This window comes from Nothobranchius furzeri, chromosome 4, assembly GCF_043380555.1.
Source record: "Nothobranchius furzeri strain GRZ-AD chromosome 4, NfurGRZ-RIMD1, whole genome shotgun sequence".
NCBI lineage: Eukaryota > Metazoa > Chordata > Actinopteri > Cyprinodontiformes > Nothobranchiidae > Nothobranchius > Nothobranchius furzeri.
In genome coordinates, this window is record NC_091744.1 from 73,992,160 (window position 1) to 74,020,155 (window position 27,996).

General features: G+C 40.4%; 1 long non-coding RNA gene across 1 annotated transcript in view; it reads right to left on the minus strand.

Annotated features, from left to right (window-relative positions):
- Positions 1-4,500: 4,500 nt before the first annotated feature.
- LOC139069667 (uncharacterized) overlaps positions 4,501-27,996 on the minus strand; it is a 122,841-nt gene continuing 99,345 nt past the window's right edge. The window contains exon 3 of the long non-coding RNA XR_011520357.1: positions 4,501-4,627. This is a non-coding gene — a long non-coding RNA (uncharacterized lncRNA). The remainder of the gene's footprint in view (positions 4,628-27,996) is intronic.

The following is a 27,996-nucleotide window of genomic DNA, read 5'->3' on the forward strand; positions in this document are numbered from 1 at the left end:
GCAGCTCCTTCCAGTTCCAGTAGAAATTCCGTTCTTCAAACAAGCGCTTCTGGTTGCATCAACTCCTGGCAAACCCTCCTGTATATATTTCAGTCACTGATATCACCACGACTGTTTTCACTGGAAGTGAGCCGTGGCTAAAATGAGGTGTAGCTGCTTTTGGTGGTGTGAACTTCTCCACCATTTTTGTTCTCCAACATTTTTCACAAACATTGGGCATAAGAGTAGTTATTCTTCTGCGTCTCCGGGTGGATTTGAACCTTTTTAGAGTTTAGAAGTGAGGAAAAAGAGAGCCCAAGTGCTTTTATGGGAGTAATTGAGTGTTAATACTGCATCTCGATTGTTGCTGCAGCAAACTTCTTCATAAATGTCAAGCAGTAGAATAAACTATATGTGTATGCATGCACCACTTGTCTTGGTTGGTTTTAAACCCTTAGAGCTCCAGATTTTTCATTCTAGTGACAACATGGCTGTTAAGAGTTTTGTTATACAGGCAGAGAAAAAGTGTTTATGGAGTTCGTTTTCTCAGGGAAATGAGTTGCTGTAAGAATATGAAAACAAATACAGATGTTGCACACTTAAAGTCGGCAGCTGCTGCCATGTTTGGACATTTTCGTGGAAGCCATACGTCGAGGTGATGATGTGAACGCTGTACTGTCGTCACATTGTTTATACATAAGAGCAGGGGTTTCTATGACACAACCAGAAAATGGCACATAGGTGTGCCAGACAGAAACAGAGAGAGGAGTCCACTCTGGTTTGGTTTACTTCAACGCTCAAAAAAAATTAGTTCCATCGTCAAGCCGGACCCACGCACCAACATTTTTACAGGTTTCTGGATTAAATTCCCGGAGATGGTGAAAGAGCCCAGACCCGGAGAGTTGTGAGAAGTCTGGAAAAATGAGTCAAACATGATGTTGGGAAGTTGATAGCATGCAGCTTGTGTTATACAAGGATGTGAGACGGGGGAGAGACGAGCTAGTAGGGATTTGGGGTCGGAAAAAAGAAGGACTTGAATCCCTCATAACAAAAGAGCTTCTGTGGATGTGTCCAAAAGACGATTAGATGCATTCTTCAACTTTCAACTGGTGTCTCTGTGAAAAACTGTTGCTCAGTAAAAACTACTGGAGGTTTCTCCCAGAGCGGAGCTGTGGATTGAAGCTGGAGTTAGAATGTGGGATGTGACAGGGATGCTGCAGTGGCAGGAGGCCAGAGGTTGATACCAGAGCCTTTATGCCACAGGGAACCAGGCTGGCTCTAAAACATACAGCACTCCCCCCCTAACTAACCATCATCAATGTGGTAGCAATCAGCTGTGGCTAACATGATGTTGATGGAAAAAAATACCGACAGCCACTTGAATCGCCCACATCAGGCGCCCCGATGTTCTCCTTCATAGCTCTCCTCGAGTCAGGAAAGATTGAACATTTTGAGAGATGAACAAACTAACATGGCTGTTCTGGGCAGAGTGACAGAAGCAGACATGCCAGTGGTCGAGGCAACTGGCGAGGCACAAGACACCACAGCTTCCCTCCATTTCCCCTCCTCACCCCAAGACACAAAACGAACGTTTTCTCCTTCCACCGCCGCGCACACAAACACCGTTATTCTTTCTGCTGATTAAGCTGTAAGATCTTTAACCATTCTCATAGTAATTTATGATTTAATGGATTTACAAGGTTGCCCAAAGTCTGAGGTACAGAGGTTTTTCACGTTCGAGTGCTGCTAATCCTCAGCCAAGCGAGAAAAGTTTAACTTATGAGCACACTAAATCACATCTCCTCAGCGTTTAGATCAAAGATGTTGTAAAAAAAAACACAATCCCGCGCCCACAAACAGACGCAGTCCCAACCCCTAACACAGTCCAAGACACATCCTTGGCCAGAGAGCACATGTTAAATCATCCACTTTCTCACACACACACACACACACACACACACACACACACACACACACACACACACACACACACACACACACACACACACACACACACAAATTATGTAGTTATTAATAATTTCTCAGAAAAGAATCAGCATTTTAAGACACTTCTAAATCTGGAAACATACTTCCTGTAGCATGAACACGTTTCTACACATTTTCCAATGTTAAACATAAATTCATTGAATCAAAACAAACATCTAGAGCTATGAAACCTCCGTTTTGGTGCTTTACTGCATGACTTTGTGGACAGCAGAGCTCTGTTGTTTGTCTCTTCTACGAGACAAGCACCCACAGACGCTTTCAAAACCAGAGTTATGGTTTCACCACACTGATGTCACTGTTTAATAGTATAAGTTCTGCTGGACTCTGAACTTCCGTGCATGAATCACGTCTCCAACCCAAAAAGCCAAGACAGTTTATGTTCCATGCTCTTTCTCTGTCTGCACAATCAGTGAACCATTTATTGGGATTAACTTATTCAGATTGTGGGCCAGACTTTTTAAATGTTATAATCAAGGAATAAAGAAATAACTGCTCTGTGATTGGGAAAACTATCAACACAAACAATACACAAGTGCACATCCAAGCTGTTATTATTGAGGAAAATAAATGATGACGGTTTGACCCTTTAACTTTGAACCGTAGACAAAAATAAAGCAGAACATTTGGGTTTGTCTGTGATTTGCCTGTCTAAAATGTTTGTGTGGACTCAGAAGCCCTCAATCTTTGTGTCTCTTCGCTCAGTCGTCTTTTTCTACTTCAGCTCTGACTCATTCTCCATTACAAGTCCCACGGCTGGCGTCAGACGAAACATAAAGTCCAATTTTTTTTAATTAAATAAACCATTTGAGGCGAGTAAATGTTGCCTCTCAGTCTCCACGCCGGTTCCTAGTCAGATGGGCAGAAATGCAACTAAACCGTTGTGTGAAGTTTAGCGGGTGTGAAGCTATGTTTATATTGAATCCTGCTGACTTTACTATAAATAAGAAATAAAAAGACGTCATCAGATGTTCTGTGTTTCAAAAAGATTCAATATTTAGCATTTTTAATCAATCCAGCAGGCGGCACAGTGGTGCAGTGGTTAGCATTGTTGCCTTGCAGAAAGAGGGTCTTGGGTTCTCTACCTGAGGTCTTTCTGCATGGAGTTTGCATGTTCACCCTGTGCACGCGTGGGCTCTATCCGTGTACTCCGGCTTCCTCCCAGTCTAAAAACGTAACAGTCAGGTTGACTGATCTGTCTAAATTATCCTTAGGTGTGTGTGTGTGTGTGTGTGTGTGTGTGTGTGTGTGTGTGTGTGTGTGTGTGTGTGTGTGTGTGTGTGTGTGTGTGTGTGTGTGTGTGTGTGTGTGTGTGTGTGTGTGTGTGTGTGTGTGTGGCTCTGCGATGGACTAGCACTCTGTCCAGGGTGTATCCCTCCCTGTATGCCTTAGGACTGCTGGAGATAGGAACCAGCCGCCCACGACCCTACATGGATAAACGGTATAGATGAGGGATGGATGGATTAAATCCTGCATGGTTTAGTTGTTTTCCTGCTCCAAAACACCTGATTTAATTAATTAATTACCACAAGGTGTGTTGGATCATAAAAATATCTAAATTATGCAGGATAAACATCAAGATTGGAATATCTGTGGCCTATGTGTTGGAGAAGGAAACATATCTGGGGCAGAAATTAATAGTTTAGTAGTTTATTATCTATTTAGAGGAAAACCATTGGTTTTGCATTCTGCTTGAAATCATCTTCAAAGAGGAGGAGCGACATCTGGCCTTTAATTTGTGTTCATAACTTAAATAAGTGACTTTGTAAAAAGAAAAAAAAAATACAAAACCCTCAAAACAAGGTTAAGTATTTTGTATTTTGACGAAACTCACATTAAATGAGGAGAACAGTAAAATGACGGCTTGTTAAATCCAGGCTGGACAGAAATAAAAATAACTCCCGGAATAAAAATAGAAAATGCGCCTAAAGAGAGGTTAGAAGGAAACAGTTTAATTAATAATAAAGATTGAAATAAAGCTCCAATAACAGAGGGACACCCCCCCCCCCATTATGCCATCTGTCCAGCATTTAACACCCCCCCCCCCCCCCCCCAAGCTGCCGTTCTCACTGACCAGCTCGACCACCACAGCTGATTCACAACCCAGCAGATCAAATGACAAACTACCTTTGCATTACCATTCTCTCTAATTGCTGACATTTTTCAATCCGACAATTCTACAGATGGGGGGGGGGGGGGGGGGGGGGGCACAAGGACTTTCCTGGCTTAACTTTCCTGCTTTCAAGGCTCACTGGGCTGTCTATTATTTCCCTGATGGCCTTTTAAAAGAAGCTCATCCATCACTCGCTGACAGCATCTGTCTCTGTCTAACCTCTCTGGCCTGATACGAAATTATATTTTTTAAAAGTCAAGCCTGTCATTGTAGCGGACAGCTCCTCCCACTGGGCGGCAGGAAGTCAGAGCTTTGAAGCGTGTCACTCAAGCAATTCATCTGTGTGCAGTGTGCATGTGTGTGTGTGTGTGTGTGTGTGTGACAGAATCAAAAATCCATGTAAATAAATGACAAGACGAATGGGGAAAAACCAAGAGATCCACAACAGATCTGCCTTAGACTTACGTTTTCTCTGCCGCGCGGGTTACACCAGACACTCTGTGGATTCAACGGTGGACAGTGATGAAAGATCTGCAGAGAAAAGACCCGATAATGAGAAAATACAGCCAGGAAGTTCTCAGTGATGAGTTGTGCCTACTGTAGAACCCACAAAGACCCCACTTTCAGTGTATTTAACATCCCGAGGGCCCATGTTGCCTCGTTTACTCTGCTTAATGAAAAAAAGATGGCTCTTTGCAGGATCCTGCACACTCTCAAAGTCTTAAGCTAATTATCTCTGTGTCATATTATTCTTTGGCACAATGCAGCTCCATTATATTCTAATGATGCATGCAAGGCATATGTGTATGTGTGTGTTTGATTGAAGAGCAACGTTTTTTTTCTGTTGCCTTAACTTTAAGTTGCTTTGACAGTCCGAGCACATGTTCACGTTCAGGCCTGCGTTCTTTATCCTGCACCTCATGCATCTCATTCACTCAGATTAGTCTCTGAGTTTCTGCTTGTGTGTGTGTGTACACACACTTAGATGGCCTGTTTTAGGGCTTCTTCCATGCCCCATGCCTTTTCTTTTCTCCGAGATCCTGTTTAAAACTGCCGGGCAGGATCCAGTTTTGTGCCAAGCTGGCACGCTCCCTGGAATAACGAAAGACTATAGTTTGGTTTGGATTGATCAGGGATTATTCAGCCACACAAACAAACTACTGTTCTGCCTCGTGTGCACACGTGAAGATAATTAGTTCTAATGAGCGTGGCTTGATCCTCGATGAAACATGATGGGAATTTGTCCAAAGAACAAGAGTTATGAACAAATAGATGAACATTTCTAATGTCTGTACAAACACTGAGTTATTGGACACGCTTGCATCCCCGCAGGGCTTGAACGCCGGCGTTCTTCTCCCTGCTGGCACAAGTTGTGACCAAACTTTGTGTACTTGTGTCTTTTTCATCTCAACTTATGTTTTCCTATAGATAATCTCACGTTACAACGCAAACCAAACATTCTTTCAAATGCACAACACTCACATAATTAAAAAGAACACATGTTTATTAAAGTCACAATTGAACCACAGGGTAACGTCTTGTTTTGTCAACTCAGAACACATAAGAGCTACGTAGACATGAAATCTAACTGTGTGTTAGTGTGTGATGTAACAACAGCGTTTTATAGCTTCCTGGCTCTCCCACGGAGACCATGTAGAAAAAGAAACCAATCCAAGGAGGTACCAGCCAGTCGAAATAACTAAACCAAGCTGTGGCCAAGCGTTAATTAGGAGAGAAGTGAAAAGGTACACGTTAGCTTTTGATGGATGCTACAGGATGAGTCGGATGAGCGAAACTTCTTTTTTAAGCCAATCAAAATTGACATTACAATTTTCAATGGAATGACTAAAAAGATATTTAAAGACTACGTTAACTAAGCTCTGATAAGCCTGTTTGAAGAACTAGAAGCGTGCCAGAGGAGAGGGGAGCAGAAGACGGCAGGATTTGGAGCCTCTCTGATTGGTCAACAGCAACGTGACTCTACCACCGACTCCGTTTGCTTTGCATTATGTTATATCTCCACAAATAACACAGGCCTGAAGGAGTGCTGCCATGTTGTGGAGTAGCTAATGCTAACGGCTAGCATCTTCTAGCTGGAAATTAAACCACAAACAGCCTTCCCTGTCGTGAGTCAAGATGGGTGAGTCCATGAATGTTAACTGAGAGTGTGACGTAGCTCTGTCAGACTTTTCTAATCCCAGCATTGTGCCGTCTATTTTCTATCAGACACCAATGCAGGAGATAGGTGTAGGAGACTATTTTCATGTTCAGCCTGCGTGAAAAACCGATCATTTTCAAAAGCAATAAGTGAAAAATGGTTTCTCAGTGATGGACCTTTTTAACGTTTTTAGATCTGCCAGTTTTATAAGTAATAAAAGCAACATATAAACCTGACCATACACTATTTTAGAATATGGATGACAATATAGAATTGTGTTGATGAAAAACAGATTAATATGACCCATTCAATGAAAGAATTTAATTCAACAGAATAGAGTAGAATAGAGTAGAATAGAATAGAATACAACAGAATAGAGTAGAATAGAATAGAATAGGCTTGATTGATCCCACAATGGGGAAATTCACTTGTTACAGCAGCACCAACAGTCAAAAGAATAATTTTAAGAAAAATATTAACAAAGGTACATGTATATACACGTAAGCTAGTATTGTAGCCTTCGACCACTAAAAACCACAAATAAAAATAAAACTTGGATTCCAGAACTATGCAGCATACTGTAAGGGACACAGACATACTATCTAAATCTGGTATTGCACAAGTATTGAACATACTGGCTGTGTCTCAATTCAGGGTCTGCATCCTTCGAAGGACCCAGCCCACCCAGCTGACGTGGGCTGCGTCCTCCGTCGGCCGGGTAGACCGGATGTTAACGGCTGTGAATTTGGACAGGCCTAGCCTTCATGAACTCCCTCGGCGAACGTTCCGTCGCCTAGCAACCGTGGAACCGCTGGGCAGAAGGGAGAAGGAACTTTAAACGATGGAACTCGACGTTTTATTTAGCTTTTTAACCCCCAGAGACCCAAATTTAGAAAACAACTGCAAAAAATGTTTTTAACCTTTCACATGTTGTTCTAGGAGGCCAGATAAACGGGCCTATTTACACATTTTAACAGCCAATAGTGTTGCAGAACTGAACAATAGGACCTATTAGCAATGTAAATGTGGTTTTAAAAAGAAAAAAATGGGGAAGGTTTATTTTTGTAGACTTAAATCTGATGTTGTAATATTACAACCGTGGGTCTCTGGGGGTTAATCATTTCCTTGACTGTTGGAGAGCTAATTCAGAGAAAATACTTTAGACAAGCTGAGCCTGAGCAAAGATGTGATAATAGATTTTAATACTTTCTAAGGGTCTTAATTTGACCAAAACCGATTTATCACCTTTTAAGACTTTTCAAGACCCAGCGGATACCCTCTAGTAAACAATTCTCATTTGTAAACAAAAATAAAATTCAAGAGTTTAATGCAGAACTGATTTTATTTAGATATTTCTTTTATATGTACATGTTTAATCTTTCTTAACCATTTTTTTCTAGCAAAGTAAAAAGCTGTCAAAGTTCTCCCTTCTCTCCTGTGCCCTCTGCTGCTCTGCCTCCCTCTGCAGCCTCAAGTCCTCCCTGATTAGCTCCAGAAGCTGGTCATCACTGTAACCTTCCCCTGGATGCCCATTTTCTCCAGAATAGTCTTAACAAACATGTAAGAAAAGAAACAGGAAGAGAAAAGAGGACAACGGGTTATTCCTTTCATGTTTTCACAGAAAAAATAAACTCAAACGAGTTTATAAAATATGAGATGTTATTGTACCTCCATGCCACAGCCGCCAAATACTTTGCTCCGGTGATGATGTGGTCCATCTCCGCCCTAAGCTTAATAAATTCCCTGGTTTTCTCTTTTGTTCCTAAAATACAAACTTCTATTAACCCTTTGATGCATGAATTATGAAATCTTCAACCATGATTTTTTAACAATTTTTTTCATTCGTCTTTAGGTGTGAATGAAACAAATTTCAACAAATATTTTTTGTAAAATTTTATAATTTACAAATAATTTATTACATGTCCACTTCAGTGGACAGCGTGTGTTCTGAGCATGAAATATGTTGGCTTGGCTAACTGAAGTCCAAATGGGGGGGCTCAAATGCAATAAAGTCTTCAACAGCCATGCTTAATAGCAAAAATAAATAAATAACAATTTTGAGTACCTGTCCACTGTAGTGACCATTATGCATCAAAGGGTTAAAATCAGGGGGAAACGTAGCGGGAGAAGTACGACACCGAGCGCGGCCGAACATACGAGCCGAGACCGCAATACATGCACTTTTACTGTAACATTTCTAACTAAAATAACGTTCATGTATCACAAAAAGTCCTTAACCTAACAGTTTTCAAGTTTATACTGACATTTATATGCGCAATCCTCTCCGACAGCTCCCGCGTCACTGTCCGCCATTGTTTTTAAGTTTTTCTGCCGGCCGGCCCGCAAGGCATCTTGGGAAATGCTACCTATTGAAGGATACACCGGACCCATCCTTCATTCAGGCGAAAAGAAGGCCGCATTCGTCGACCGCATTTGAAGGAGTCTTTGAATTGGGACAGGCCTAGTCGCGGTGCTGTGACGTAACCGGCCGACGAATCCGGCCGACGTAGGATGCAGACCCTGAATTGAGACACAGCCACTATGTATTGGTAAATGGTAAATGGCCTGTATTTGATATAGCGCCCTCTAGAGTCCTGAAACCCCCCAAGGCACTTTATAACATAATCAGGCATTCACCCAGGGGGGGATTTAGGACTGAAGAAGATCCGGGGCTTAACATGCGCACGCATGCACGTGCGCACGCACACACACACACACACACGTGACACGCACTAGTCAACAGATATATTTGTCTTGTACCACATAATTTTTAATCTGAAGCTACATATTCAGCATATTCAGGGCAGAATATTGTTCCTGTTAGCGTTTAGTGTGAGATGATAGTAAATATTCCCTTTCTTTCTCCAACAACTTTACCTGATAGTAAGCTAACTTTAGGCAAACCAGCAGCATAACAAATATTTTCAAATAAGACTCACAAACATGAGTCAACACCAGTATCATCAAAGCTGGGGTTCTGTAGCGGTACTTTTGGTCTAAAAAATGTCCTTATGTCCATCTTCACACATGCGTTTCAGGCAGAGAGTGTAGAAGAAGCCGGCTGCTGAAGGGCTTCTTCTTCAGTGGTGGAGGCTCAGGCAGGCTGTATACAAACTACTGCCAGCTGCTCCCTCTCTGTTGGACTTTGTTACTTCCACGTTTTAGATCCGGGGCTTTTCATAAAACATTCGGGGCTTGAGCCCAAGTAGCCGGGCCTAACCCCGCCCCTGCATCCACCCATTCACACACATTCACACATTGGTGGGGATGAGCTACGATGTAGCCACAGCTGCCCTGGGGCAGCACTGACAGAGGAGAGGCTGCCGAGCAATGGCGCCACCGGTCCCTCCGACCACCACCAGCAGGCAAGGTGGGTTAAGTGTCTTGCCCATGGGCACAACGGCAGCGACAGAATGAGCGGGGCTCGAACCTGCAACCTTCCGATTACGGGGCGAGCACTTAACTCGTGTGCCACCGTCGCCCGTATTGCATTGCATTGTTGTGTACCAGGATCATGCCAGGACAACTTAAAATTGTGAAAAATTGTAAATCTCCTTTTAGCTGAAAGTAATAAAGATTTAAGAATCTTATTATAAATGTTTTACATGTATTCAAGTTCACTGTCCTCTAAAATATCTGATTTATTCTTGACAAATATTCCAACAAAGCTAACCATTAGCTACAAATAACCCATAGCTAACAACCTAAAAATATTCTAGGACAATATTAATGCTGTTTATTGAAAAAAATAAAAAGCATCTTTAAATTTAGCGTTAGTTGATATCTTTAGGATTGATAATTTATTATAATTCAGTCTTTAGCTTCTAGATCGAACCTTTCGGTTCTCCTATTGTTAAAACAATAAATGTACATATTTTAAAGTTGACATCACAGCTGGAGTCTGTTCATTTTACTTCACAGCATCCAATAAGGATGTTTTTGTTCTAAACAGTTGATTTTTTAAATTGTGACTTACCTTTTTTTTTATCTAATTGGTGTTTAGGTGACTGAAAAAGCTTTTGACAATTTGCTAAATAGGGACAACAACATATTTTAATGATAAAATGTAAATTTTTTCACATAACTTTTAACATCCATTTAGACAATCAGCTTAACAAAGTATAATTCTAGCTAAATGTGTCTGCAGAGGCACAAAAATGTTAATGTTATAAAAACAGATAAGAAGAATGTGTACCTTCTGTGATGCATTCAAAGACAAATAGTAAAAAGCAGCACTTTATAAACGATGATAATCAGTTCTTTGTGCTGGAGATCATTTTTCCATGTTAAATAAACTCACTCGGCGTGAAAGGTCACTTATAGCCCTTTAGAACTGCATTAAGACATTGTCTATTATTCTTGACCCTCTGTGAGTAATTAGGGAAACGTTTCCATTCGCTGCCTAGTATTTCCCCATACTTTTATACACACAAGGAAGCCTGCGAGAATATGAGAATGGGTCTTTGTAATAACCTTCATCTTTAACGAATCACAGAGCAAATCTACTGTAAATGTCGATGTCATACTAACATCAACAAACCTGTCAAAGTCTGGTTCAGCAAAGCGTGTGAAAAGGTGCACACCGCTTTGCTACTCGGTGTGTAGCTCTAATTTATGTGTGCTGTGTTCTACAGCAAGACACCTAAAACACATTTGTTCAAATTCAATTGGAAGTTAAATCATCATCATCATGAAAAAATAATTCTAATTTGCTGTAAAAGTTGCTCATTATCTAAAGTAACAATGCAGTGACAGAGAACCAGCTAAAATGAAATGGATGATAATAAAACGGTTTCTGTTTTAATTAACGGTGTTGCTGTTTACTGCGAGGCTTTTCTCCGTGGAAACATGCGAGCGTGTCGTTGGAGAAAACGCTCCGATGAGACTAATAACATTAATAATTGCAGCATCCATTAAGATGTGCCTGTTCCAGGAACCAGGGGTTTTATGAGTTGGTTCACTGGATCGTTTACTGGCTCTGAAGGGAGCCATCGTTAATACGTTCACTTACATGAAGTTTAGAGACTCACAATATCTGATGTAGCACAATACAGCAGTATTTTATCCAGAAATACAAATATACTGATTAGTTAAATATTCAAGCGTCTGCAGCAGATCTGTGCTTTTGTAGGTAAATAAAATACCTCACGGGTTAAATAGCTATGACAGACATTAAAGGGGGTTCGAGACTATTGAAATTTAACAGGCAAAACAAATGGTGAAACTAAATGCCACTGTCTTTTGGACAGTTCTTAGACATTCAGAGGTGCTGCAAACTTCCCGGCAACCATTCAGTGTTCAGACCTGCACACAATCATGATAATCAATGTGCCAAAATAATTTTCTGCAGAAATACTATTTAACAGGATCACCAGTTCCTACATTGACTCCTAACGACCGTGTTTATTTTGTGTTTCCTAAATCCTCCTCAGGTATGAGGCGTAGTGCACCCTGGACAGGTCACCGGTTCATCTCAGGGTCAACTCAGAGACACACGTGCACACTATGGTGCACGCACGTTCCACATTTAGCAGTAACAGGAAACATGCCTGAACATGCAAACTCCTGACAGAAAGGTCTGAGCTGGGATTTTAACCTTCTTGTTGTGGAACTGACCAGCTAATACCTTTGTTTAGCTTGCATAATGAATAAAAAATGATCATTTTTTTATGTAGGATGCACAGTAAAGGCAGCAATTCTTGGATTTACTACACACATAAAAACAAAGTAAATCCCTCCTGGCTCTGCGACCGCAGCTCTAATGCATCGTCACTTAAAGGGAGCACCAGCTGAGACATACCAGGCCCAGCATCCTGTGATGGTCGGGAAGCAGCTGGATGAACAGAGACGTCTCAGGCGTCGGGGACAGCGGCGTCATTATGAGCGCCCAGGAAAAAAAATAACCCAAACTTAATGCAACATGGCACAGCCTGGGCAGGACTGGCCAGCACTTGTCAAACGGGCCTCAGATAGCAAAGCCCGCAACGTCAAGCACCTCGACAAGTATACAGAAAATCCAGATAAATACATAAATAAACAGGAGTGTTGTAGTTGGCAGGTCCGCGCTGTTTGAGAATACCACTGTATATTTGAGTTGCTACCTGAAGCTCGCTACACTGCTGGGCTTGCAGCATCTATGTGGTTCTTTCATCAGACACAGGCAGGCTGAATGTGGGGTTTTGATGATCAGGAAGGGAATTAAAATGTACAACACGTTAGGTGTTGAACGTTTAGCCTGAAAAAATAAGGGTTTTGTGTGTTCCCAACATCATTATGCGTCATTAATATAAATGATGATGGTGGTGCAACAGCCTCCTTATTCAGAGACATGAAGGAATAACCGTCACCTATATAAACCACAAAAATAATATACAGAGTAAAAGGTCTCTCCGTGCAGCACGGCCATGTTTAGCATGGTGGTACATCCAAATTCTGACCTTGTATGTTGTTTAATTTATTGTTTTAAAGTGACATTGTGTCACTTTAACTCTAACCCTTTTACCATTCATCTCTGAAAATATCCATCGTAATATTGTCGTAGAAAATTTTTGGTGGCTTTGTAAACCTAACCATAAAAATCTGGTCTAGAGTACATATGGGCACAGGTCTATGTCTCTGGGGGATGCCATATTAGACGCCATGTTTCCTTCTGCTCGGGTTGGGGTCCTGCCCTTATCGATGACATCATATCAGATGATTGGTTGGACGTACAACTTATGGAGGTTACGTTACCTCGTTCAAAAACATTTAGGCACTAAGAAACTAGTTTAATAACAAACTCTTTCCAAAACCTTTGGAAAGAACAGGATCAAAAAAGACGTGCTATATATTTGGGCCGAGTGGTATTGCCATAGTATGGCGTCATTGGCAGGCACAAGACCCCAAGCAGATCCAGAAACTACAGGAAAACTAGCATCGGCATTGGATTCTCTCGAATTAACTGAAGGTCGGATCAAAGTCTGAGAAATGACGCTGAAGTTGCGTGCTTTCTGCTCCACGGGAAACATTTACCGTAATGTTGTTTTAAACTATCGACAGTCACGGCGATGTGGTGTAAAACTACCCTGAAATGTGTGTATGGTCCCGAGCGCCAGGAAACCACACACTTCCACTTTAAGGGAAGTTCAGCAGTATGAAGCATAAAAGTTATAACATTAAATAAATGTGATAAATATTTTATCTATGTTCTGGCCTCTGTGGGTGTTCTCTGATGTTTTATAGTCGGTTTTCATACAAACTGTGAAAACTGGAGACTGAAAAGTGCTTTTTCTGAATGGCAGGCGGGAGTCTGAGAGCCACAAATGAAATCCCAATCCTTTCAGGAGACTGGATGGCTGCAGAAAACCCAGATGGCCACTCCAAAAGTCCAACAGGTTAAACATATAATATCAAATTACACTTGGGCTTACTCATGCTACCCAGTAACTCTGACATTCACCATCTCAATCCATGTGATTTTGCTTTGGCATCCGATCTCTAAGGCTGGCTGAAATAACTCCACCTAATGCTTCAGACTAACAGAGTCTGCACGCTGGGAACGTGCACACCACCCCCTCCCCTCTCCTGTTGTTCTACGTTGCTCTGCCAAGGCTCTGGAGAAGAGGACAAGGGACAACAGCTGAGCTCTGGGACATGTTTAAAATTTGACCACTACTGACTGTTTTTACGGCCCTTCTGTACTGTGTTTTATGTGCCTCCCAAACATTGGAAGGATGCTTTCCTCCCATCCCCCTTCTCCCATCGAAATACCTCTCGTATACATCACACGGAGGAGCTGGATGTCAACGCGCCCTCGATCTCCTCTGCTCTCGCTCTCTCGCTCAGTAAAAGTCACGTGGCTCAATAAAGCCACATGAAGCAGTCCAGAGACAGAAAGACAAGCCTAGAGTAATGAGGAGAAAATATTGGAATTAAACAAATGAAGAGTGGCATAATTGTGTGAGTAATCAAGCCATAGGTGTATTATATAGAGTCAAGTTTCTACTAAATTTGTTGGGGTTGTTAACATTGTATCACTCACTGATTGAACCATATTTATTTTATTGTTTAGAAATTTGGGGAGCCACTTGCAAAACTTTTACACAACCATTGTTCATTTTGCAAAAAAGAGCACTGAGAATCATTAATAACAGTAACTATAGAGATCACACTAATCAATTATTCATTAGATACAAAATACTGAAATTTCCTGACTTGGTCGAGTGGAAAATATTGCAAATAATGTACAGAGTGAATATGAGTAATCTACCAACTAATATTCAGAAAATGTTTCATAAGAGAGTAAGTGGGTACATGTTAAAAGGAACTGATGTCTTTGAGAAACCTAGACTCAGAACCAAAGTGAAGGAATGTAACATTTCTGTAAAGGGTGTAAGATTGTGGAATGCCATTAACAGGGAATTTAAAGAATCAACTTCACTTGCTATATTTAAAAAATGTATGAAATCTAATGTATTTAGTAATTATGAAAAGGTGAATTATAATGTCAAAGATTAGACATGAAAATATTAGAAAGTGACTGAGGTTATATTGTGTTTGTTTGACGGATAATTTTATTTCGTAAAAAGGGGCCGAAATCATAAGATTTTTTCTTCTATCTGCTCCTTTTCATTCAAATGTTTTTTTTTTCAATATGTTAATGTATCCTGTATTTGTTTGTGTTTATTTTATACATTGTGAATGAAATAAAAGATTTAAAAAAAAATTGATGACGCTCCTAACATGATAGAATGCGATTCAAAACTGACATGTTTGTTTTTTAATAAACATCCCAGGATGCAAACTTCTGTTTGAAATCTATCTAAAGAATATTGTGATTTTCATGATGTGTAACACACACATAATTTAATTGGACATTGAAATGTAGAATTCCCCTTAAAGCATAGAGAATTGCAGAATTTGTTTATAAGAGGACAATATCTAATAAATATGGAAGTTTGGTTCATGTTCCCATCCTGCAGCTTCTGTCTATGGCAGGGGACGGCGGGAACTGATGGGGGACATTTTACAGTGAGCTGAAGAGAAAAGGTCTGCTGCAGGATTTCAGCATCAAAGTCAGAAAGGCGGCAGCCGAGTTTCGAACCTGCAACCTTCTTGCTGCGATGCAACAGTGCTAACGACTGCGCCACCATGCAGTCCTTAAGAATCAGTCAGCTGGACCTCGGGTCAGAACCAAACAGGGTGAAGCTGCTTTTGGCTACTATGCTGCACATGGATGGAATCAGCTTCCTCGTGAACTCAAATCTGCCCCAAGTCTTGTAACTTTGATGCTCTCATCTGCCTTTGAGTGGTTCTGCTGCACCTTCTGCACCACTTCAGTCTTTTCACTTTGTAATTGGTAAAATTTCTCTCAGCCTCTTTATCCATTTCTCATATTGCTGCCATCAGGCAGCCAGTAAAAACAACCATTGGCTTGGGGGAAAGTACACAAGAAATCCTCTGTACCGTCAGCAGTAGTTGTTCAGAACAATGTGAAATAGGGTTTGTATATTGTTTTTATGGTCTGTCTCTAATTTTCTTTTTGAAAACTAGTTTCATTTTTGTATCTTAACCTCCTTGGGCCCTGTGTCATCTGTCAAGTCCACAAATGGTCAGTTTTCACCTACAGATGTCATCTACAGACCTAATTCAATCCTATGAGGTGGATTTTATATTCTAGCTGCCAACAAGCCACAAGATCATCAAATGCTTGTTGACATCCTGTTCTTTCTAAGGTCCCTCACAGAGCACCCTTTTATCTAAACTCCTCACTTCAAAGAAGAAAGAACATTTTTAAAATTAAATATGAACTTCTGAAATTTTGTACAAGCTAGATAATCATTAAATAAACGTTTGTTTATTGCTGCGTATAATAATTATAAAATAATTAAATGTTTCATTAATCTGTGCTCAATGGTTGTTTTAGCATGTTTACTTGACAAGGTCATAACATTTGCACTCACACATGTACAAAGTAGGTAAGGGTTAGTCCATGACACATAATTAACCTTTTACCCAGACCAGAGGCTCCGGATCAAAGAAGGCGTGTGTCTCTGAGATTCTTGGTAACATCCAAACTTGTCAACTTTTGGTTGGCTACACAATCATAACATCATAACATTAAAACCAGATCACGCTGGTGATTCTTCAGTTCTAGAGAAGCTTCAGGATGGCCACCTGAAGCAAAAACCTCTTTAACGCACCAAAGCTTTTGACACGTCGTCAAAACCTTTTTGCTGATACAAGATAGTTCCTGCAGAGCAAGCTGATTTGTTCAACTCCTTAAGAGTTATTCCTGAGATGCAAACTAGTTCCAACTGTCGTTACCTGGAGATGACTCTGGACTGACCTGGTCGTACTGGAAGTTAGTCTACGGACTTCGGTACCGGGGTCTCCACCCCCCCCCCCCCCCCCCCCCCCCCCCCATAGCTATCAACCTCATAGCTTAACGAATTCTTTTACATCCAGAACTCAGCTTTCCTAGATACGGAAGTTCTGACCAACATTGCATTCACACACAGGTTCCAGACATCACCTTTAGTTCCATCCATCTCACAGTAAATAGTAGTTAACCAATTTGTCAAGTTTTAATTGTTTGTAAAATAAATTCTTACTTTTATAAACCTGACTGTTTCCTGAATCTAAATGAAGTGTGCACAATTCCCTAATGAATAAAGACACCTAGAATCTTCTGATTAAACACAATAAAGACCAGGCAGGGTGATATTCTATATTTAGATAGAGTATCACAGCTTATTGGTCACAAGTAGAGTTAATATATACACTGAGCTAAAGTGCCCAGTTTATTTAACCCTACACCACATATGTGGACATCGGCTCCTTGCACTTTACCTTTTTGTTATTATTTATAGACACATGACACTGATATTGACTAAAAAACTTTTTGTGTAATTTTTTATAGGAAATGTGACAATTTTTAAATTATCATTTAATTTTAATTTGATTTTAATATTTGTAATTTTGTTTCCCTTAATGAGAGTAGACTATTATGTAATAGTTAGATGTGTTTTTTCTTTGAAATCGCATCAAATACAGGTTCAGGTCTCAGGAGGTTAACAATGAAAACCTACTGTTCTATACAGAATTTTAAAATGAATGTTGATTTAGTTGATTTAAAAATTCACTGTTTTACGTTTGTTTTTTGTACACCTGGAAAGCACACTGAACACGTCTGTGTATGAAACGTGCTATATAAAGCTGCCTTGCATATTATTTTACATAATAAAAATTAAGTATAGTGTGATTTTTTTACATATTTGACAAACATTTTCATTACAATTGATACACTTCAGTGTGCTACTTTGTACTCATTTCGGTGCAAATAGCAATTCAAGAAAGTTACAAAATGTGGAGGGAAAAAATTATGATCCTAAAATAAACCCAGCAAAATTTGTTGATTAGTGAAAATTAGTATAAATGTGTTAATTGGTGATTATCCCTAAAAAGAAAGTAAGCAAATCTCAAAGAGGAGCATGTTTGGCTCACTGGTCCTTGATTGATTAACATTGACATCAAAACAATAATCCAATTACTTAATTATTAAATTATTAAACATTTGAACATTAAAACTAAATCATCTCAATTTTATATTTATTCACCATTAAAAATCTGACTAAAAGAGATCGCCAATAAAAAGAAAACAAAAAATGAACTACAGCAGAAATATTATGGTTCTTAAGATTCAACTCCTCACCTGTCTCATTTTTCTCTCCTGGTGAAAACAGGCCTTCTCACTATAATCGTGAGCACATGTTGGGAGGACGGCACTGTTCTCCACTGACTGGAATTCAGGATTACTGGAAACAATAGGATGGAAACAACACAGCTCCAAACATGTCTTTGACTTAATGATCTCCAATTCCCAAACCCTCTCCTCACTCTAAGCCTCCTCATTCCCTCCAATCAGTAGCCCCAGAGTGCATCTTGAGCATCTGTGTACAAGGTCAGTGTGGTTTCTCTGAGGAGGAGGAGGAGGAACATAAACACGAAACGTAAATGAGGAGGGAGAAGGGAAAGAGAAAGGGACTCTGAGGTTGTGGATGCTGGCGACCTTCAGTAAGCTTTGTGGCAAGGACGTGCGCACGCCATTTAAGTGCTCTGTCGTTAGCCAGGGTCTGATGTCCTGAAAGCAAAGCGATGCTGTGAGGTTATCGGTGTGATCTCCCCTAAAGACTCACACGTGCAGATGATAATGCCTGACTATCCAAGCTAACTGTCATGGAGGTACTAAAGCCTGCCAAGGACATGTGAGAGCCAACACCAAAACCAGAATAAATAAACCACACCGTAAGATTTTCCACCGTCGCAGGAACTGAGAAAAAGGGAGGAAAAAAGAAAAATGGGGTGAGTGAAGAGAGACACTACAGGGGTTTAAAGGGGAGCAAAAGCCACAGCACGCGGCCTAGAGTGTGCCGTGCAGGCAACTATTTTCCCACCCACAGTGAGAGCCTCCAACACGCTGCCCTGTCTGGATGGAGCTGACACAAATAACACAACTAGAAAGAAAACAAACTACAGTAAAATACGATGATAGAGGTTTGTGCTGCAGCGTTTCACTCAAGCAGCACTGAGGTATGGCGAAGAAATGAAGACATCAGTTAAAGTTTTGATCTAAGTTTAATAAATAAGGAAAACAGCAAAACACCGGAGGACAGGGGGATGATTTGCACGAGTAATATCATTGATTATCTGATGCTGTAAATTATGAAGTCTGCTTCAGCGTTCTACAGCAATAATTTAAGTATCCAAATCAAGAAAATGTGAGGCTGTTGAGGCAATATGTCAGGATTTATCACCGGCTTGTGAAATTCTCTAGTGGTGGTCGGATTTGATCGCTTCTCAGGGATTCTGCTTTGGGTTTCCAGTAGCAACGATTAAACAACGTGTCCAAAACCAACAAGCAAAGATGAAAAACGCATAATTTACCAGAAGAAATTAAGTATTTCTGTTTCCTTCTGACAGCGGAAGAGTCAGCTTTTCATAGATCCCTAGAAGAGTTGGTACTGACTCAAATAATGTTTGTCTTGAATCTATTCTGACATGAAATAAAAAAGTACTTTCAAAAGATCACCGCCCATGTTGAGTATATCAGTTCAAAGCAGAAAGTGTCGACAAAACCTACAATTTAACCAACTGCTATGGTATAGAGAGACAGGACGTATGAAAGGCTCAGATTATAGATTGTGGACAGTCAAGAATGAGGCCCACTCTTGACCTCAGCTACGGAAATTATTCCACCAATTATCCGGGACGTTTTCCCCTACAGCTCCAAAGGTTCGGAGGCCAGCCTTTACGACCTAAGGAAACTTTCTGTGTTGTTTTACTGTGGTGACCTCACTTCAGTTTGAGTGCACTACAGCTCTGCTGGGAAGAAGGATTGCCACTTGTCACAACCCGAAACCATGACGTCAGTAGATTTTAAAGACCTCTAAAAACATTGTACAGTAGTCGGCGTGTTCTTTAAGTGTCTGCAGGAGCTAAGTTGTTAATGTTAATAGAAGAATCTACATACACATATGTTTGCAGCGCTTTAACACTTAACTCTAGGGTATAATAAGACCAAAGGTAAGTCACACCCATCTACTACTGGACCATGGGGCCCCAGAAGAAAGAAAAAGTGAATGCAAGTAAATGGGGCTGTAAAAGCTATTGCAGGCCTGCCAACCTTGTCAGAAATGTTTGAGTATCACATGCGCAGCTTTTCTTCGTAGACTTTTGCAACACCATTGCTGTCCATGCTGTAATCCCCCCATTCACTGACTGGAAATATCTTCTTGAATAGTCCAAAGTATCATGTTTTTTTAATATTGAGCAGTAAAACTCAAAAGTTGTACTTGCTTCCCTTATATAATATGTGTGCTTATACAACTTAGGTGTGTTCATGCTGTGTCGTGGTTCTAATTCCATGCTTTCGTTCTTTTAAAAACACAAACAGTTTCGTTACCTATTTTGTCGCTACGTTTCGTCTGCGGCTGCAGGCTTCCTCATGCTGACGCTGATGGTGGCGTCACTTCCTTTTCCGTTTATCCGCGGGCAGCAGAGGACGTTGTCGCCCTCTGCTGCCCACTCTCCCCTCTCCGACGATGCAGTCCCATGCGCGGTCCAACGAGTAAACTCCATCGTCCCTGTTCATGGTCCCACATCCACGTCTCCTTATCTCGATTGCTTCTTTTATCCATCTTTTGTATTTTTGTTGTTCGGTGTTTACGATCCTTGTGTTGTCCCAGTCCATTATATGGTTTTCTCTTATGCAGTGATCTGTTACGGCTGACTTCTTTATTGTACTTTCTGCTTCTTCTTTTGCTGCTCTTGTGTTTTTGACTTGCCTCTTTCTCGCACTCCTTTCTGTGTTCTATTGTTCGTGTGTTGAGTTGGCGTCCAGTTTCTCCTATGTATGTTTTATTGCAGAGTTTGCAGGGGATTTCATAAATGACTCCACATTTAAGTCCAGCTGATATTTTGTCTTTTTGGTGCACTAGTCTGTTTCTAACTTTGAACATCTTAGGTGTGTTCTTGCTGTGTCTTTCTAAATCCATGCTTTCGTTCTTTTTTAAACACAGAAACAGTTTTGTTTACCTGTTTGTAGCTACAGTTTCGCCGACGGCTGCCGGCTTCTTCAGGCTGACGCTGATGGTGGCGCGTCACTTCCATCAGTGTCAGCCTGAAGAAGCCAGCAGCCGTCGGCGAAACTGTAGCTACAAACAGGTAAACAAAACTGTTTCTGTGTTTAAAAAAGAACGAAAGCATGGATCTGTTTCTAACTGTTGTGTATGGTTTCGTTGGTGTGTTTATGTTGTGTTTTTTCATTGTTGCTCTTATTTTATCTGTTATGCCTCTGATGTATGGTAGGGTTATCACTGGTTTTGGTTCTTGTCTTTGTCAGAAATGTGGAGTCATTTATGAAATCCCCTGCAAACTCTGCAATAAAACATACATAGGAGAAACCGGACGCCAACTCAACACACGAACAATAGAACATAGAAAGGAGTGCGAGAAAGAGGCAAGTCAAAAACACACAAGAGCAGCAAAAGAAGAAGGAGAAAGTACAATAAAGAAGTCAGCCGTAACAGATCACTGCATAAGAGAAAACCATATAATGGACTGGGACAACACAAGGATCGTAAACACTGAACAACAAAAATACAAAAGATGGATAAAAGAAGCTATCGAGATGAGGAGACGTGGATGTGGGACCATGAACAGGGACGATGGAGTTTACACGTTGGACCGCGCATGGGACTGCATCGTCGGAGAGGGTAGAGCGGGCAGTAGAGGACATTGTCGCCCTCTGCTGCCCACTCTCCCCTCTCCGCGGAAAAACGGAGAAGGAAGTGACGCCACCATCAGCGTCAAACTGAGGAAGTCTGCAGCCGCAGACGAAATGTAGCAACAGAACAGGTAACGAAACTGTTTCTGTGTTTTGAAAAGAACGACGGCATGGAATGTGCTTATACAAGCTGATAGTCACAAGTTACTTGCATTTCATTATTTCAATACTTAATTAAACTAAATTAATAATATACAGTATATATACAGTAGGTAATAATTCATTTTGTATATTGCAACAGGTGGTTCTGTTTTCAAGAATGTAATATTAAATGCACACAACACATACATTACCTGCAGCTCCCTGGTGGCTGATGTCCACATCATAATTGCAGGTTGTGCAAAATGCAGGATGAGGTCTTTTAGGTCTTTTTATTTGATTTTTTTCTCAATAATTTGATTAAATCTTTTATTCATTCTTTTTTCCTGTTTAATTTTTTTCATTTATTGTTGGTTGTTTTGTACAAAGCTGAACTGGTTTCCTTTCTAATTTCCAATGTGGAAAGGTTAATTTCAGCTAATTTTTCCACTTCCTGCATCTTTAATCTGCTCTAATTATAAAATGTTTTATTTGATTGGTGATCAATACAAACTCTTGAAACAAACGTAGCCTACTGTTTATAAACATCCAGTACTGAAAAAACATGTTGCTAACGTGATGATCCAAACCCACAATACATCATTGAAGAAAGTTGCCTTATTTGGACTTTCACTAATCTACTTAAGATTTCACAATTTACCAACTGTCATTTATGGATTTTGCTGTTATTGTAGAATAATCTAGTCCAGGTTTGAAGAGTCTAAATGTTGTAGTTTTGAGCTGGACCAGATCTATGGTGGACCAGATCTATGGTGGACCAGATCTAAGCTGGACTAGATTTATGGTGGACCAGATCTATGGTGGACCAGATCGAAGCTGGACCAGATCTATGGTGGACCAGATCTAAGCTGGACCAGATCTATGGTGGACCAGATCTAAGCTGGACCAGATCTCTTTGCTTCGATGGTTGGCTTAAAGTACTTCACCACTGCTGAGTCATGTTGTCAGACATGAGCACCACACGTGCACATTTGCTACAGAACTCACGTGTCTGCAGCTTTTTGCGTAGTTTAGACGGATGAATTGTACCAGCATAATTAGATGCCAAAATGCGTACTTAGTGCATACGGGTTGGCAGGTCTGCTATTATCTAATCCGGTTTGATATGTGCCATGGATTTCATATATGATGTCCATGAATTTTAAAGACACATTTTAAAGCCGAGAATGTGCTTCATTTCGAACAACGGCAAAGTTTATTTTAGATTTTGTGGGAAAGACGTACAGCACTTCAAATGAAAAATTATGAGCCAATTAAAAAGGAAAAGAAGGAAACAAAACAATCTTTTATACAGCACCTGTCAAAATAAAAATCATAAGACGCTTCACAAAATGAAAAAATTTCTAATCTAAAAGTTTTTTCATGATTAAAAAATATGTTTTAAATGACAAAAAATTAAAAGTGATTAAAAATGTAAGGAAAGGGAAAGATAATTATTAGGAAAAAGGAAAATCTGTCAATCCCAGGAAAGGCAGGAGGGTAGAAAGAGCAGAATAAGAAAAGGGTGGTGATGAAGGTCACGCAAAAGCCAGCATGAACAGATGAGTTTTCTGCTGCTTTTAAAGGAGACCACTGAGTCCACTGATCTCAGGCTTGCAGAGTCTGGGGGCCACAGCAGCAAATGATCTGTCACCTTTGGTCTTTAGCCTGGTGCGCTGCACAACCAGTTGGCTTTGGTCATTGGACCCCAGGGACCTGCTTGGATTATTATTATTCTACTACCTTAACCGCAGTCTGTCAGATTTGATTATATTTACTTGTTTTACTAGATTCTTTGTCAAAATGTTCATTATTTGAAGCTAAATAGCCTCTAATGACCATTGTTTCTAAACAAGTGCATTCAAATGGGTTGCCATAGCCCAGCCTGTTTATCGCACTCCCAAATGTTTGCAGCCTCTCCTCATCTCCTCAGCCTGGTTACACATTATTCAGTTCTTCTCACCAGAAACACAAGCAGAGAGGTGCTGAGGTAATGAACATTTATCAAATTGAGACATCGTTGCTTTAAAGTCATCATTTCAAATGGGCGCCAGTTTATTATGATGTGTTTCACAGCTGTGCCACTTCATCATTGATTTGTTGCAGCATCCAGCTGCACTCCATTATTTTCATCAGATAATCATTAAAAATGTTTGTGATAGCAACACTTTTACTTTTTATTTAATCAATTATTCATGTCACGCCCCTTTAAGATGCAGAGGCCCAGAAGAACCCAGGTGAGGTAAGGCATCCTTTAAGATTTTCAACATCAGTATCTGAATCACTAAAAGGAGGACAGAGGAGAGATGATACGGTTGAAATTTTCAAAGTTAGACACGCCTCATGTGTGGTCAGGGAAATTCATCACATCAACACTAACTTCAAACATGAAGAACCTTTACAGATAAAGTTAGAGAGCATCCATGATTTAACACGCAGCTGGTTTGGTGAGCTGTCTGTCTTGGCCAGATTCTACAAAGCGCTTTACAATGTGTTCCTCAAGTCTCACCCTCACATTTAGCCAGTTTGTGTGTCGGATTGTTCTTTTGTTTCCATCAGAATTATGAATTACACCACAGATCACCGATGATCTGCTCTGGGATTTGCCACAATTAGTATCTCATCTCCTCTGCTGCTCTGGACACCTCCAGCTCCTGCTGGCTGCTCCGTCACGTGTTCTCTGTTTTGTCCCACAGATGTTTCAGCAGTTTTCATAGAATCCTTTTGTATCATTAGAACAAAAAGTGATTACCCACAGGAGATCTTGGTGTCCTGCAGCTGAAAACTGAACCAGTAAAAAGCAGAAGTACACCGGTAGCTCTAATGTGAATCCGTGTGGGAATTATGGGGTTGAGGGGCTGCAGCTCCCCCAGTGGTGACTAAAGAATACAGCAGTAGAAATCTACAGTCATTTTACAAAAGTTATGGCAAAAAAAGAAATGTTTTATAAACAGAGATGCTAACTATACTGGGAGGATTATGTAAAATCCACATTTCCTGTACAAAGTCCGGGTTGTTCTCGGAGTGAGATGGGCTTCCCCTTGTCTGCCATCCTGATCGAGATCTCTGCCAGGATCCCAGCAGGAGACGAGAGTATCTGGTCCATTTTTGTAAAGGAAAAGATGAGCTGAGTGGCAGAGCTCTTGACTTACTGGTCCATCGTGAAGTCTGGACCGTGACAGCACCAGTGTTGCACCCATTATGTCAGAATGGAGTCATGTCTCCCCACATTCTAAAAGGACTAGTTTAGACTGGCCCTTATGTGACAGAAAGAACAAGATCACGGATGCAAGTGGTTGAAGTGATCCAAGTCCAGCCTTAAAAAGAAGAAGATGAGATCATCCAGCGGGAAGCTGTATGCTGAGCTGGTTTGGGTTTCTGACCTAGATGTCTTCTGGTGTCCTTCTGCAGGTTTTCTGTGCATGTCCCATAAGGATTCTTATGGGTCAACCCTTAGGTTGTTTCGAAACAACCTAAGGGTTGACCCAGAACATAATCTCCTAGGACCTGGAGATGCCTGGGGTTCCCTTTTGAACTTATGTCTGCAACCCAAACTTATGGAAAATTAATGGCTAGGTGTTGTGGAGGATGCATCAGTGGCAGTAAGTTGCAAATGTGAAGAACATTTCCATCCATTGAGTTTCAGTAGCCTAAGGCGGTTATCTAAAAATTTTTACTAAAGCACCCAAAATAAAACTTTTTTCCAAAGTCTACTATTGCTTTCAAAACCAAGTAAATATTTTTTTTATATCTGAAGTCTGTGCTGGAGAAAATCCTACTTCTGTCTTTGCCACAGCAAGAAAAACAGTTAGCCCTCAAAGACACATCACACTCAAAATCTAGATTCAGCTTCATGTTTTAAAAATATTTTCCATTTGTTTTAAAGGTTATATGTTTTTTTGTCTTTTCTCTCAGCTGGAAATCATTCCAAAAAGCAACAAGGAATGTTTTCATCTTTAAATCCAAAACACCCATGAAGTGAAAACTCGCAACCAAGCAAGAAATGGCTCCTGGCAGGATTTAAAGAGGACTTCCAAAAGAAGACTTTGGCACAACCACAGTGACGTAAATTTAGCATCTCAGCTCATCAAGCAATTAAAAGAAAGAACTGAAAATATATTATTAATTTTAACATCTGCATGTGAACTAAATTCACATTGAGCCTAAATAGGAGCAAAAATGAAAACTAACACATTACAGCCAGCTAAACCTCAAATTATCCAGTTTTTTTATCTCTTGCATTCTTAGTAAGCAAAATAATGTTTCACAGAGTTATTACATTTAATTTATTTTTATAAAAAAATATGAAACAAAAAACAGCTAACTTAGTATCTGTCACATAAAGTACATAGCACGTGTATTAATAAAAACATTTCTTTAAAAAAGCATTTATTTTTGCTAATCACTCAACAAGTTTAAATGAAATTCACCTGTTGATGGAAGCAATTCCTTGATTTAATTGCAGTGTTTCATAGATTTCACTCGTCGCATTGTGCCGTAACACAACAGTATCACATTTTTACAGGCAACCAAGCATGATTAATAATCCCAATCCCTTCCAATAAAACCGCATGGGCTCTCAGGACCGGATCCAGCAATAAAATTATTACCATGAGTCTTTCTGCAGCACCAGGCGTTGACGACGGGCTGGAGAAAGACACTGAGCAGTCTTTTCTTCTGCTGTTGTGGATGATGCACAGAAAATGACATGTGATGATAAAATCCAGACAAAGTGGGAATAAACTGAAATCCACGTCTCTGTTTTTGTGACAGTCAGCATGAAAATGAAAAGCAGAGATGCACATGATGACCAAACAGTGCAAAGGAAACCGAGGCCCAGGGGTCGTCAACCCAGCATAAGAAAAGAAGTTTGCATCCTTATCTTCTCTAGACATATGGAACCTGAATGATCCTTAAAACAACAGCAGATGCGTTTAAATGAAAATGCATTAACGAGCATCTGCACAACACACATCTTTATTTGGCAAGTCATGTTTTGCTTCTAAATGCGTTCCATCGAGTCCCTGTGACCAACGAGCGCCGCGGCGACGTTATCAGGAGGAAAATCACTGCGAGCTTTCAACTTTTGGTGAAGACTTTTTTGAAATGCTGTTTCCTGCATCAACTTTTGTTTTAGTTAAATGAAAAAAGGCAACGACATTATGTGGCATGTGCTGCGGTTCATCTGAGGTGGGGTTTACAGAGTTTTAGAATGTATGGTTTTTATCTCGGTCTTCAGACATGATTAAATCGTAGAACGGAAAGAGGTTGAACTTCCTTTCTTCCATTTTTCTGTCATGACTTTAAAAATATAAAACAAATATCCTCTAAGGAGGATTTTGCATCCAAATTAATTAAAGTTCAGCGCTGGACTGCGTTGCTGTAGCTTGACATGAAGACAATCTAAAAACGTTTGCGTTCCATTCCTGCAGGATGTCAGCAGCAAAGAATATGAGTGGAAAAGCTGAGCTAAATGGTTTATTGCTTCAAAAGTGTTGAAAAGTATTTTTGAATTATTTTTTTGATATCTCAAATCTTATCAGTGTCATATGTGGGATTCTGGGAAGAAAATGGGTATTGTGGTGAAACTAGTGATAAACAAATCAAAGGATTTGAGTTTAAGTGGCTTCAAGGACTCGCTTTATGGGTTTCTTTTCTTTCTTTCTTAATAAAAGACATTTTTATTGCTATTTGGACTGGGTGTTCCACTGCTTTTTGTATTACCTGTGTTCTCGTTGTGTTAAAGCTGAGATGTAACAGATTCACCAAATTAAACTGAAAACTCCCTTAGAAAAGAATAATGAACCAGGATCCAGTGTATGAGCTGCTTTAATAACAAATGTATGACTGGTATTATTTCCTTTTTGACATTTTACTGACAAAAACCCATGATAACAAGAATGGGACTCATTCTTTGCTGTTAGAGGTGCAGTTTGTTGTTATTATTTTCCTTTTTAACAGCTTGATAGATTGGCACAAACCTCCTCGGACGCCTGCCATAAATAATGAGGTTTAGAGGCTGGAAAAGGGGATCAGGATTGTGTGTGTGTGTGTGTGTGTGGGGGGGGGGGGGGGGGGGGGTCTAGTTTATATGTACATCTATGTATAGGTGAAGGTGGAAGAAGCAGCCACGTTTGCTAAAAGAGCCCCAGTTGGTGAGTGGATGGGGGTAAAGTCATAGGGGTCAGTCCAGGGGGGTAAATGGGGCTCTCCCTCCTCCTGATTCCTAGAAAAACACAAACAGTCCATTCATATTTCATCTGCTCTCCTGGTCTTCAGTCACTCAGCCGTTGAAACAAACCGTTGAAATGTTGTTTAAAGGAATTAGAGAAGCTAGAC